The sequence below is a fragment of the Heptranchias perlo genome, unplaced genomic scaffold (assembly GCF_035084215.1).
Source record: "Heptranchias perlo isolate sHepPer1 unplaced genomic scaffold, sHepPer1.hap1 HAP1_SCAFFOLD_47, whole genome shotgun sequence".
NCBI classification, from domain to species: domain Eukaryota; kingdom Metazoa; phylum Chordata; class Chondrichthyes; order Hexanchiformes; family Hexanchidae; genus Heptranchias; species Heptranchias perlo.
Genome location: NW_027139484.1, coordinates 8504561 through 8517305, shown reverse-complemented (window position 1 = coordinate 8517305; position 12745 = coordinate 8504561). Strand labels below are relative to the sequence as shown.

At 43.6% G+C, this 12745-nt stretch overlaps 5 non-coding genes across 5 annotated transcripts; 3 read left to right on the top strand and 2 right to left on the bottom strand.

The window, feature by feature from the left end:
• The first annotated feature begins 267 nt into the window (after positions 1-267).
• Positions 268-340, top strand: trnav-cac (transfer RNA valine (anticodon CAC)). The gene has a single exon. It is a non-coding gene; the product is annotated as a tRNA-Val (tRNA).
• A 3336-nt stretch (positions 341-3676) lies between these two features.
• On the bottom strand, positions 3677-3748 carry trnae-cuc (transfer RNA glutamic acid (anticodon CUC)). The gene has a single exon. It is a non-coding gene; the product is annotated as a tRNA-Glu (tRNA).
• A 6024-nt stretch (positions 3749-9772) lies between these two features.
• Positions 9773-9844, top strand: trnak-cuu (transfer RNA lysine (anticodon CUU)). The gene has a single exon. It is a non-coding gene; the product is annotated as a tRNA-Lys (tRNA).
• A 78-nt stretch (positions 9845-9922) lies between these two features.
• Positions 9923-10005, top strand: trnal-cag (transfer RNA leucine (anticodon CAG)). Its single transcript has one exon. It is a non-coding gene; the product is annotated as a tRNA-Leu (tRNA).
• Positions 10006-12390: 2385 nt separating this feature from the next.
• On the bottom strand, positions 12391-12463 carry trnav-cac (transfer RNA valine (anticodon CAC)). Its single transcript has one exon. It is a non-coding gene; the product is annotated as a tRNA-Val (tRNA).
• Between the last annotated feature and the right edge of the window lie 282 nt (positions 12464-12745).

Below are 12745 nucleotides of genomic sequence, written 5' to 3'. Positions count from 1 at the left end.
TCTGTGAACAATGTCACCTGAGCATGCCTGATTCGCCATAATTTACACTGCCATCGGATATCAGGCACATGAAAAAAAAACAGTGAAATGTTTGTGTGGGCGCGATGCTCTGAGATTCCCTGCCTGACCATCGCCACCGATCCTTCTCTGCAGCCTTCCGAAATACAGCGCAGTGAATGTATCCCTGTGAAATGAGCTCCTGGACAATGATACGGAAATTAGTTTGGCTGAGGGTTTATGTCCCTAACACGGCGCTTGAGCCATCAGGTTTCCGTAGTGTAGTGGTTATCACGTTTGCCTCACAAGCGAAAGGTTCCTGGTTCGAAACCAGGCGGAAGCATTTTAAAACCTTGTTCCCATTAAACAGGAGTAAATATTTCACGATTCACACTGCTGATTCAATGTGAACAAAGTCCATATCTCACAGCCATGTTATTGCAGTTCGCTGCGAGCAGGCAATGAAAGCCAGCGTCATGTTGGGAGTGAAGGCTGCTTCCAATACTGTCTCACACCCCGTGGGACCTGGCGGAGATTTGATGAACCCGATGTATTCAACCAAGGTGGGAGAAATGAATCGGTGTTTGAGAAACATTCATCTGGATAATAAAAATCCAGGACTCCAGATCAAAAGGCTGCGTGTTCACATCACATCGGGGTCACTGTTTCTTTCACCGCTCACATGACACTGGATAATCCCAGAATGAAGGTTTTAATTGCTTTTTCAACAAAAAAAAACAGAAGTTTGGTCAAAACCCAGATTCAATACCAACCCAGTGGCAGGGAGGGGAGCGCCTGATACTCATTTGTTTCATGCAACAAACTGACACGAATACTGGAATTGATTCAAAATCGACCTGCACATGGACACACACAGAAAAAAGACAACCACAGAAACAGGCAGCAACTACTTGCATATATATTTAGCGCCTTTAACGTGGTCAGACGATTTAAGCTCGGTGAACTTGCTTCAGCTTTCTGAAATGTACTTGTCCATCCTTCAGAGGTCACGGAAAATATATTTTTTGCCTTTCGAAAAAAGACGCGAAAAGCAGAGACATTTCTTGTTTTCAACACGGCTGGTGAAATGGCCGGACTATCAAAATTTAAAGGCGACTACCTAAAAATCACATCGTGCAAATTAAAATCACGGTTACTATTTACTTATGTCTGTAAGAAATAACAATAAACATATCAGTCAGCGTCCGTGGTGAGACGGTGTCGAACTTGTTTGCTGCAAAGTTCACCGCTGGGCTAAAGCTGACGCCGTTTCAAGGACGCGAACCCACTCAATTTAAAGGATGGGCTCATAACCAACAGGTCCCGTCAATGTCAAACACCTCCTTTCTTGTTCAATAGAGGGAGCAGAGGCGTGTGCATCATCAGACGCCAGCAACTTTAAGAAATGGAACAGATAAAGGCACAGATGCAAGTTCCAAATCTTTTCAATCCAAAGTTATTTCACTTTACTGAAAGTGCCGTGAGGCTGAAAACGGGCCCCAGATGATTTGCGTTCACTCGTGACTTGTTTTTCAGTGTTTGTCCGTCAGGTTTGCAATTCAATTTGTATTGGATATTGAAGATATTTCAGGATGATTGCACAACATACCATGTGTAAAGCAACCATCTTGATAACTTCAATCATCACACACTCTACATCGACGCTGCAGAGGCCCCAGCATCCCTTTCAATATTGTTTTTCTTAACTCACAGTTTTCAAAAGGGAATTGGATAAACGCTTGAATGGAAACTTTTTCAGGGCTATGGGGAAACAGCAGGCGAGCGGGACTAACTGCACAGCTCTTTCAGAGAGCTGGCACACGCACGATGGGCAGAGAGAAACTATTTCCGCTGGTCGAGGATTCTAGGACTTGGGGGCACAGTCTAAAAATTAGAGCCAGACCTTTCAGGAGTGAGATTAGAAAACACTTCTACGTACAAAGGCTATGTTCCGATGCTCCTCTGTTCCTATGATATTATTAATATAGAATTCCGACAAGCATTTGATAAGGTTCCACACAAGAGACTGTTGGCAAAAATGAAAGCGCATGGAACTTGAGGCAATGTATTGACATGGGTAGAGAATTGTTTAGGAGATAGGAGGCAGAGAGTAGGGATAATGGGTACATACTCCAATTGGCAGGATGCGACTAGTGGTGTCCCGCAGGCCTCTGTAACTGGGGTCTCAGCTTGTCACCATATTTATCAATGACTTTGATGAAGGAATAGAGAGTCGTATATTCAAGTTTGCTGATGACACTAAGTTAGGTGGTACAGTGAGTCGTGTGGATGCGAGTGGAAAGTAGCAAAGGGACATTGATAGATTAAGTGAGTGGGCAAAACTATGGCAGATGGAGTTCAATGTGGGGTAATCCACTTTGGACCTATGGTCAGGGTATTTTCCAAATGGTAAGAAGCTAGGAACTGTGGAGAAGCAGAGAGAATTAACGGTTCATTTACATAAATCAGTAAAAGCTAACGGACGGATCCAAAAATAATTTAAAAGGCTAACGGAATGTTCGCCTTTATCTCAGGGGGCTGGAATATTAAGAAGTGGAAGTTATGTTCCAGTTATATAAAGCTCTGGTTGGACTGCGTCTGGAGTAACTGCGTTCAGTTTTGGACACTGCACCTCAGGAAGGATAGATTGGCCTTGGAGGGGGTGCAGAGCAGATTCACCAGAATGTTACCGGGGCTAAAAAGGTTAAATTATGAGGACAGGCTGCATACACTCGGCTCGTATTTAACATCTTTAAATGATTCGATAGAATAGAGAGAGAGAATCAATTTCCTCTGGGGAATCAAGAACGAGGGGGACATAACCTTAAAATTAGAACCAGACCATTCAGATTCGAAATCAGGAAGCACTATTTTACACAAAGGGCAGTAGAAGTCTGGAACTCTGTCCCCCAAAAGGCTGTGGATGCTGGGGGTCAATTGAAGCTTTCAAGACTGAGATCGATCGATTTTGTTGGGTTTCGAGGGATAGGGAGTAAAGGCGGGTCAATGGATTTGAGGTTCAGATCATCTCTGATCTCATTGAAGGGCAGAACAGGTTTAAGGGGCTAAATGACCTCCTCCTGTTCCCAATGGAAATGTTGAGAATATGTTTTGTTGAGTCTGTGACGTCAGGGTCAAACCCCTGTCCAAACAAGGCAGGCCACATTTGGGAGTTTAATAACTTTTAAATGAACATTTTTCTTTTGTGACTTGTGCAACTTCGATCAATTGAATAGTTATGAAAGAGAATCAATGCAGTCATTCTAACTTCTGGCTGATAACCAAAACAGAAGTTTCCGTAGTGTGGCGATTTTTGCGTTTCCTTTACACGTGATAGTTCCACGGTTCAATCCTGGGCAGAAACATTATGTTGGGGCAAATTCATTTTTTCTCTGTGGAATATCTGGTCCTGTTAAATTTAACACAGATTCGTCGTCTCACGAGCATTGAACATTTTAAACCGAGCCCTTAAAAATACAGTGTGTAAAATGAGAAGGGATAAAAAGCTCATCGCACAAAAGAAATTATTAAAGTTTTCCAATTTCCCTCAGTAGCCTTTCATTCTGCAAAATAACGTTATCGGTTAATTAATGGTGATGAAAACAATGGTTGTTTTTCTTTATTCCCACAGACTTTGAGCAAGTTCATGCTACGAATATAACAAGTGTTCAAAAGTTGATTCCCTGACCGGGAATCGAACCCGGGCCGCGGTGGTGAGAGCGCCGAATCCTAACCACTAGACCACCAGGGAGCTCTGTTAACTGGCTTATCAGATGTAATATGGATTTCTCCTTCTCTGTGATTCAGCTTTTAATTCTTTTTAGCTCCTGATTGCGGATATTCCCGTGATTAAATAGGAATAAAGTACAATAGGCTCAGGAAAACCCGGGAGGTGGCATCCCGCTCACCGAGCCTTCACAGCAGCATTCATCTCACCAAGCACTGGAGTGAGTGAAACTTTCTCTGCGGGTGGGGGGGGGGTCTCAATGTGGAAAGAGTGGCGAGTGATGAAGTCATTTATTAGTCAGGATGGCCGAGCGGTCTAAGGCGTTGCGTTCAGGTCGCAGTCTCCTTTGGAGGCATGGGTTCGAATCTGACATCAGTTATTTTGACGACTATTTTATTTGTCGCTCGAGCTGCAGTTGATTTTTCGGCCCAGTTGATTTGCTCTTCCCGCAAAAAGCAACCCGGTCTCGATCCACGGCACGTTTTGACGCCCACCGGCTCATCCCTCAACCGAGCTTTGCACGAAAATATGCTTTGAACACAAGGCAACAACTATGGCGAGAGCAGACAGTTGGGGAAATGTACCACAGGAACAGGAGAAGGCCATTCAGCCCCTCGAGTCCGCTCCGCCATTTGATAAGATCATGGCTGATCTGTGATCTCACTCCATATACCTGCCTTTGGCACATATCCGTTAATAGCTTTGGTTGGCAAAAAGCTATCGATCTCAGATTTAAAATTCGTAATTAAGCAAATATCAATTGCCGTTAGAGGAAAAGAATTCCAAACTTCTTCCATCCTTTGTGTGTAGAAGTGTTTTGTCATCTCACTCCTGAAAGGTCTGGCTCTAATTTTTAGACTGTGGCCCCTAGTCCTAGAATCCCCAACCAGCGGAAATAGTTTCTCTCTATCCAGAAAATGTCAATGACACAGTCAATGAAAGGTGCAGTTCACGAAGGCGGCTCACCAGCACCTTCTCAAGATCAATTAGGGATGTGCAATAAATGCTGACCTTGCCATTGACACCCACATCCCATGAATGAAGGCAAAAAAGTCGCCTGCATTGCCGAGTAATTTCCTGCTGCTAAACGACGGGAAGAATGAAACCATCGGCTTCAGTCCTTTGAACGAACTGTATACACTTGCCGTCGAGCTCAATCCCCACTTGGTCCTCTGCCCCGAATATCCACTGCATCAGAAAATCCTCCATAACATAGAATCACAGCATGGAAACATCATAGAAGGAGGCCATTCGGCCCATCTTGCCAGTGCCAACACTTTGAAAGAGCTATCCAATTAGACTCACTCCCCTTCCCCTTCCCCATAGCACTGCAAAACTTTCCCCTTGAAGTATTTATCCAGTTCCCCTTTGAATGTTATTATTGAATCTGTTTCCACCACCCTTTCAGGCAGTGCATTCCAGATCATGACAACTCGCTGCGGAAAAACGTTCTCCTCATCTCACCTCTGTTGCCAATGACCTTAAATCTGTGTCCTCTGGTTACCATCCTTTCTGGCACTGGAAATAGTTTCTCCTGATTTATTCTATCAAAACCGTTCATGATTTTGAACACCTCTGTTAAATCTCCCCTTAACCGTCTCTGCTCAAAGGAAAACAACCCCAGCTTATCCAGTCTCTCCACCTCACTGAAGTCCCTCATCCCTGGCACCATTCTAGTAAATCACCTTTGCACCTTCTCCAAGGCCTTGACATCCATCCTAAAGTGTGGTGGGCAGAATTGTGTGGTGGCCAGCTGGGGCCTAACCAGTGATTTATGAAGGTTTAGCATAAGTTCCTTGCTTTTGTACTCTATGCCACTATTAATAAAGTCAACGATTCCGGAATTTTTTTTTTTACAATCCATTCAACTTGTCCTGTCACCTTCAAAGATTTGTATACGTATACCCCCATGTCTCTCTGTTCCTGCACCCCCTTTAAAATTGCACCATTTAGTTTAAAGAGCTGGCACAGGCACGATGGGCCGAATGGCCTCCTGCGATTCTATGATTTTATGTTTTTGATTACACCTCTATGAAGCGCTTTGGGATATCCCCCAGAAGTGGGAGTCAGCAGTTCACTTTCTCCCTTAACACTTCCATCTGACCTGGTGAATCTGTGCTGCACTCCTTCCAAGGCCAATATATACTTTCAGATTAAACGGGGATAAACTTGAAATAAGCGCCACTGTGGATCAGTTTTCGCTCACTCAGAGTTATCTGTTGATTGAAATAAGAGAATGCGCTTTTAAAGAATAAGGAAGCAGCCACTATCGCCCCTTTTGACAAGCCTACTTTGTGGCATTTTTTCAAACGCCTTTTGAAAGGCCAGAAACACAACATCAACCACATTGCCCTCATCAGCCCTCTCTGTTAACTCATCACAAAACTCAATCACGATTTGCCTTTAACAAATCCACAGTGGCGTTCTATTATCAATCCACACTTGTCCAAATGACTATTAATTTTGTCCCAGATTATCATTTCTCAAAGCTTCCCACCACCTTGGTTAAACTGACTGGCCTGTAATTGCTGGGTTTATCCTTACACCCTATTTTGAACAAGGGTGTAACATCTGCAATTCTCCAGTTCTCTGACACCAAACCCTGTATCGAAGGAGGAGTGAAAGATTATGGCCAGTACCTCTGCAATTTGCACCCTTACTTCCCTCAGCAACTGAGGATGCATCCCATTCGGACCAGGTGACTTTAAGTACAGCCAGCCTTTTTAGTATCTCGTCTTTAGCAATTTTCACCCCATCCAGTATCTCAACTACCTCCCCTTTTACTGTGATTTAGGCAGCATTTTCTTCCTCGGTAAAGACAGATGCAAAATACTCATTTAGTACCTCATGCATAGATCTCCTTTTTGGTCTCTAATCGGTCTTACCCCTCCTCTTACTACCTGTTTGCTATTTATATACCTGTCGAAGACTTTTAATGACTTGATGAAGGGATCGAGTGTAATGTATCCAAGTTTGCAGATGATACAAAGCTAGGTGGGAAAGTAAGCTATGAGGAGGACACAAAGAGTCTGCAAAGGGATAAAGACAGGTTAAATGTGTGGGCAAGAAGGTGGCAGATGGAGTATAATGTGGGGAAATGTGAGATCATTCACTTTGGTGGGAAGAACAGAAAAACAGAATATTTTTGAAATGGTGAGAAACTATTAAATGTTGATGTCCAGAGAAACTTGAGTGTCCTGGACACCTGAACTCCAGGTTGTGCTAACCTAGTATAAACATCCAAAACCTGATGACGGAGAAATGCTAAATAAGCACTAAGACATGAAACAATCCTTGGTGGTTTCTGAGAGTCAGCAAAGTCGGATGGTTTACGACCATGAGCTAAGATCAGTGGTGCTTCCGTACAGAACAATGCAGCCGAATCGTATAAAGAGAGTGCATGCTCCCTTCTCAAATGTTAGAGCTCTCAATCGGGGACAGTCAGAAGTTCATTGCCACAGGCTGTCCGCAAAGGTCAGGTCTGATACACCTGGATTCGTAGACAGGTCAGGTTGTGTTAATTGCTTGTCATTAATGTAATCTGTCGACAGTTGTATAATAATAATAATACTGTTGAATATAATGTTGAAGACATTAGTGCAACTCAGTAGTGCAACTCTGTTGTAAGTCAATCTATTAAACTTGCTATTTTGTAACCACTCGTGCTAAAATCAAGCGGAAGTCATTGTTGATGGATTAACAACCCTTAGTTGTCAGAGTAACGGGAGAAATCCGTTACAAACATTCACTTGATATATAAACATCACACCCATAGTTTATATTTTCACACGTTCTTTTTCGCAGTTCGAATCGAAGTCTAAACACCGAAAGTCTAAGTGTTTTTCAGAAGGTTCCCCTCCTGTTATGTATCTTGAGCAGTTTCCCACATCCTTTTCATGTGATGTGATAATTCTGGGTGCAGGATGAATGTAATTGGATTTGCTGCAGTCCGCTGACAGCAGGAGATGGAAGCGAGCGCCATGCTGCCGCTGACAGGTGAAGGCGACTTCTGATGCTTCCTGACATCTGGTGGGAGTGGGCGGGGATTTGAAAGCCAACCCATTCCACCGATATCGGAGCTATAAAGCGGTGCTTGGCAAACATTGAGAAAAACAAACACCCATTGCCGCACCCAGGCCTCGTGGCGAAACGGTAGCGCGTCTGACTCCAGATCAGAAGGTTGTGTGTTTAAACCACGTCGGGGTCACCGTTTTTACCCTTGAAATTGGTTTGTATAATTCTGCAATAAATGTTTTCTTTGCGTCTTCACAAGTAAAAGAACCCTGCTCTAAAGTCTGCCTCTGTTTCCCCAGTGTCAGGGAGTGAAGCAACTGATGCCCTCTATTTATTTAATGTAACAAACAGAAGACAATCACACGTCTTCATTCAAAAACCACCCTGCATGTGGACACATAGTGAGATAAACACATGGCAGAGATGCAGACAGTATCCGGAAACATCGGGAAATAGACAAGAGAAATAGATTGAGCGCTTTGTTATCAGAAAATTGTATGAACCTCCACGGTCAATGAAAGGGCTTTTGTTGGTCGGTTCCCCATTGCACCTCAGAATTCAGGAGAACTTGGTGGATGGTTGGTTCGGTTCCCTTGTCCCCCACCAGCAGAAATGGTTTGTCGATCCCACCCGACTAGCTCCTTTCAAAAGCCACTCTGTTCAAAGCCAATATATCCTTCCAGTTTAAAAGGGAATAAACTTGAAATGAGCGTCATTGTGGATCAGTTTTCTCTCACTCAAAGTTATCTGTTTAATGAAGTAAAAGATGCAGCTTTCAAAGAATAAGGGAGCAGCCACTTTCTCCCGTTTTGGCAGGAGAAGAAAATCGATCGGGATGTTTGTGGAGACCAAGTTCCAAAATAATGCTCCTCCCCTGAATCGAACCGGGAACCACCAAACCACGGAAAACGATGGCATTTTGTTTAACACAATGGGCAATTGAATGGTGTCCTCTCTCTGCTCGTACGTGGAATGTGTTGTTTCAAGTACAGCAAGAGATGCCGACAGTGGCTGCTCCCCCTTTTCTTTAAAAACTCTCAGGGTAGTGGGTTTGAGCCCCACGTTGGGCGAGTACCGTTTTAATCTTTTATGCTGCTTCCGCCGGTGAGCCCCAGCTCTGACACTTCCCCTCGCCCCCCTCCGTCTCACCGCGCACGATGGGGCCGCACCCGGGATGAATCTCTCCGATTAGTTTTCCGCCCCTGTCGCAGCATGAAATGGTCCTTATCAAAGTTACAAATGATACCCTATGTGACGACCACCATGATAAACTATCCCTCCTCATCCTTCTCAAATACAATATCTCACCGTGCTGTTCTGCGGTTAGACGAGTTTCCTGTATCTGCTCTTATTTGGAATGTGTTGCTTTTCCATCTGACAACAATTAGTATCATCGTATTATGTTAGTCCACAAGAGGAGATCATTCGGCCCATCGTGCCTGTGCCGGGTCAAACACACATATTCGTTCAAAATTCGTTCAGAGATAGATTGATTGCTTTGTTATCAGAAAATTGCCTGAACCCCCCACAGTCTACAGCTTTCCTCCTCGCTATCATGTCCCCTACGTTTAAGTCCAAATCGTTAATGTATACCACAAAAAGCAAATGACCAAGTACCGAGCCCTACGGCACCCCACTGGAAACAGCTTTCCAGCCGCAAAAACATCATTACCCTTTGCTTCCTGCCACTGAGCCAATTTTGGATCCAACAAGCCACATTCCCTTGGATTCCATGGGCCTTTACTTATTTGACCCATCTACCATGTGGGAACTTTTCAAAAGCCTTGCGAAAATCTGTGTGGACTACATCAATTGCACTACCCTCATCGATCCTTCTTGTCACCTCCTCGAAAAATTCAATCAGGTGAGACAAACACTACCTCCCCTTAACAAATCCATGCTGACTGTCCTTGATTCGTCCGTGCCTCTCGAAGTGACAGTTTATCCTGTCCCTCAGAATTAATTCCAATAATTTGAAATGGAGTCTTTCTCCTGCTTGCTGCAATAATAGATAGGGCGGTTAAAAGCCTTTCGGCCCAGCTAGCTCAGTCGGTAGAGCATGAGATTCTTCATCTCAGAATCGTGGGTTCGAGCCCACGTTGGGCGAGTGCCATTTTAAACTTTTATGCTGCTTTCACTGGCCAACAGTGCAGAAATAATGCAGAATGAAACCTGAGCTTGGTGGTCAGGATGGCCGAGCGGTCTAAGGCGCTGCGTTCAGGTCGCAGTCTCTTCTGGAGGCGTGGGTTCGAATCCCACTTCTGACATTCCTTACTTTTACGAAGACGTGGAAATATTTTATTTGTGAATTGGGCTGCAGCTGATTTTTCTGCCAAGTTGATTAACTCCTCCCACAAAAGTAACTGGCTTTGTCATGCATAGTTAACTTGAGAAGTTTCCAACGGTGAAATGTTTGACATATTAATTACCTGGACAAAGAAATAGAACAGCAGTGGGAAACATTTAAAACGATGATCAATAGAGTCCAGGAGAAATACATCCCACTGAAAAGCAAGAACAAACGAGCCAGAAATGACACACCAGGGATGAATAAAGAAATAAGGGCAAAATTGAAACTAAAGAAAAAGGCACAGACGAGACAATAAAGGAGAGAGGGGAATTTGAAAAGGCTGGGAAATAAGTCTAAAGAACTATTAGAAAGGCAAAAAGGAATATCATAAAAAGCAAAGTTTTCTAGACACATCAACAGCCAAAGAAAGTTTAGGATTGGAATCGGGCCACTAAGGGATACACACGACAAACTCACAGGCAATGACAGCAAAATGGCAGAAATATTAAATAATCACTTTGCTTCAGTATTTACCAGGGAGACTAGTATTGTGGGCATGACAGTAGAAGAAGAGATCAAAAAAATATGTAAAGACATTTAAGATGGAAAGGTGGGGAGATAATTGATAAACTAATCAAACTCAGAGAGGAAATTTCCTGTAAGGTGCTTGACCAGAGTTTCAAACCGCTCAGCCACGCTAATTTCCGTATTACTGTTCAGGAGCTCATTTCACAGGGACACGATTACTGCGCTCCATTTAGGGAGGCTCAGTGAAAGGCGGAAATTGATCTATTAATAGAATCATAGAATAAGACAGCGCAATTCGGATGCCATTCGGCCCAACGTGCCTGTGCCAGCTCTCTAAAAGAGCTGTCCAGTTAGTCCCACTCGCCTGCTGTTTCCCCAGACCCCTGAAAATGTTTCCATCCAAGCGTTTATCCAATTCCCTTTTGAAAACTGTGAGTTAAGAAAAACAATATTGAAAGGGATGCTGGGGCCTCTGCAGCGTCGATGTAGAGTGTGAGATGATTGAAGTTATCAAGATGGTTGCTTTACACATGGTATGTTGTGCAATCATCCTGAAATATCTTCAATATCCAATACAAATTGAATTGCAAACCTGACGGACAAACACTGGAAACCAAGTCACGAGTGAACGCAAATCATCTGGGACCCGTTTTCAGCCACACGGCACTTTAAGTAAAGTGAAATAACTTTGCATTGAAAAGATTTGGAACTTGCATCTGTGCCTTTATCTGTTCCATTGCTTCAAGTTGCTGGCGTCTGATGATGTACACGCTCTGCTCGCTCTATTGAACAAGAAAGAAGGTGTTTGACGTTGACGGGACCTGTTGGTTATGAGCTCATCCTTTACATTGAGTCGGTTCGCGTCTTTTAAATGGCGTCAACTTTAGCCCAGCGGTGAACTTCGCAGCAAACAAGTTCATCACCGTCTCACCGCGGGCACTGACTGATATGTTTATTGTTATTTCTTTCAGACCTAAATAAATAGTAACCGTGATTTCAAATTTGCACTCAGTGATTTTTAGGTAGTCGCCATTAAATGTTTCAAATGCGACTACTAATTCATAATAGCCCGGCCATTTCACCAGCCGTATTGAAAACATATCATGTCTCTGCTTTTCGCGTCTTTTTTCGAAAGGCAAAAAATATATTTCCCGTGATCTCTGAAGGATGGACAAGGACATTTCAGAAAGCTGAAGCAAGTTCACCGAGCTTAAATCGTCTCACCACGTTAAAGGCGATATATATATATATATGTATATATGCAAGTAATTGCTGTCTGTTTCTGTGGTTGTCTTTTTTCTGTGTGTGTCCATCTGCAGGTCGATTTTGAATCAATACTAGTTTTCTTGTCAGTTTGTTGCATGGAATAAATGAGGGTATCAGGCGTTCCCCTCCCTGCCACTGGGTAGGCACTGAGTCGAGGTTCAGACCAAACATCTGTTTTTTTGTGAAAAGGCAATTAAAACCTTAATTCGGGAATTATCCAGTCTCATATGAGCGGTGAAAGAAACAGTGACCCCGATGTGATGTGAACACGCAGCCTTTTGATCTGGAGTCAGACTTTTGCGCCACGCACTCTGAAGACAGGATACTGGATGTTATTATATATATGAATGTTTCTCAAACACCATTTCATTTATTGGTTGAATAGATAGGGCTGATCAAATCTCCGCCAGGTCCCACGGGGTGTGAGACCAATATCACGCTGGCTTTCATCGCCTGCTCCCAGCGGACTGCAATCACAGGGTTGGGAGATATGGACTTTGTTCACATTTAATCAGCAGTGTGAATCGTTAAATATTTAATCATTTTTAATGGGAAAAAGGTTTCAAAATGTTTCTGCCTGGTTTCGAACCAGTGACCTTTCGCGTGTGAGGCGAACGTGATAACCACTACACTACGGAAACCTGATGGCTGAGTCGCCGTGTTAGGGACATAAACCCTCAGCCAAACTAATTTCCGCATTGCTGTCCAGGAGCTCATTTCACAGAGATACATTTACTGCGCTGTATTTAGGAAGGCTGCAGAGAAGGATCGGTGGCGATGGTCAGGCAGGGAATCCCAGAGCATCGCGCCCACACAAACATTTCACTGTTTTTTTCATGTGCCTGATATCCGACCGCAGTGTAAATTATGGCGAATCAGGCATGCTCAGATGACATTGATCACAGAGTGTTTTCTTGCAGCCA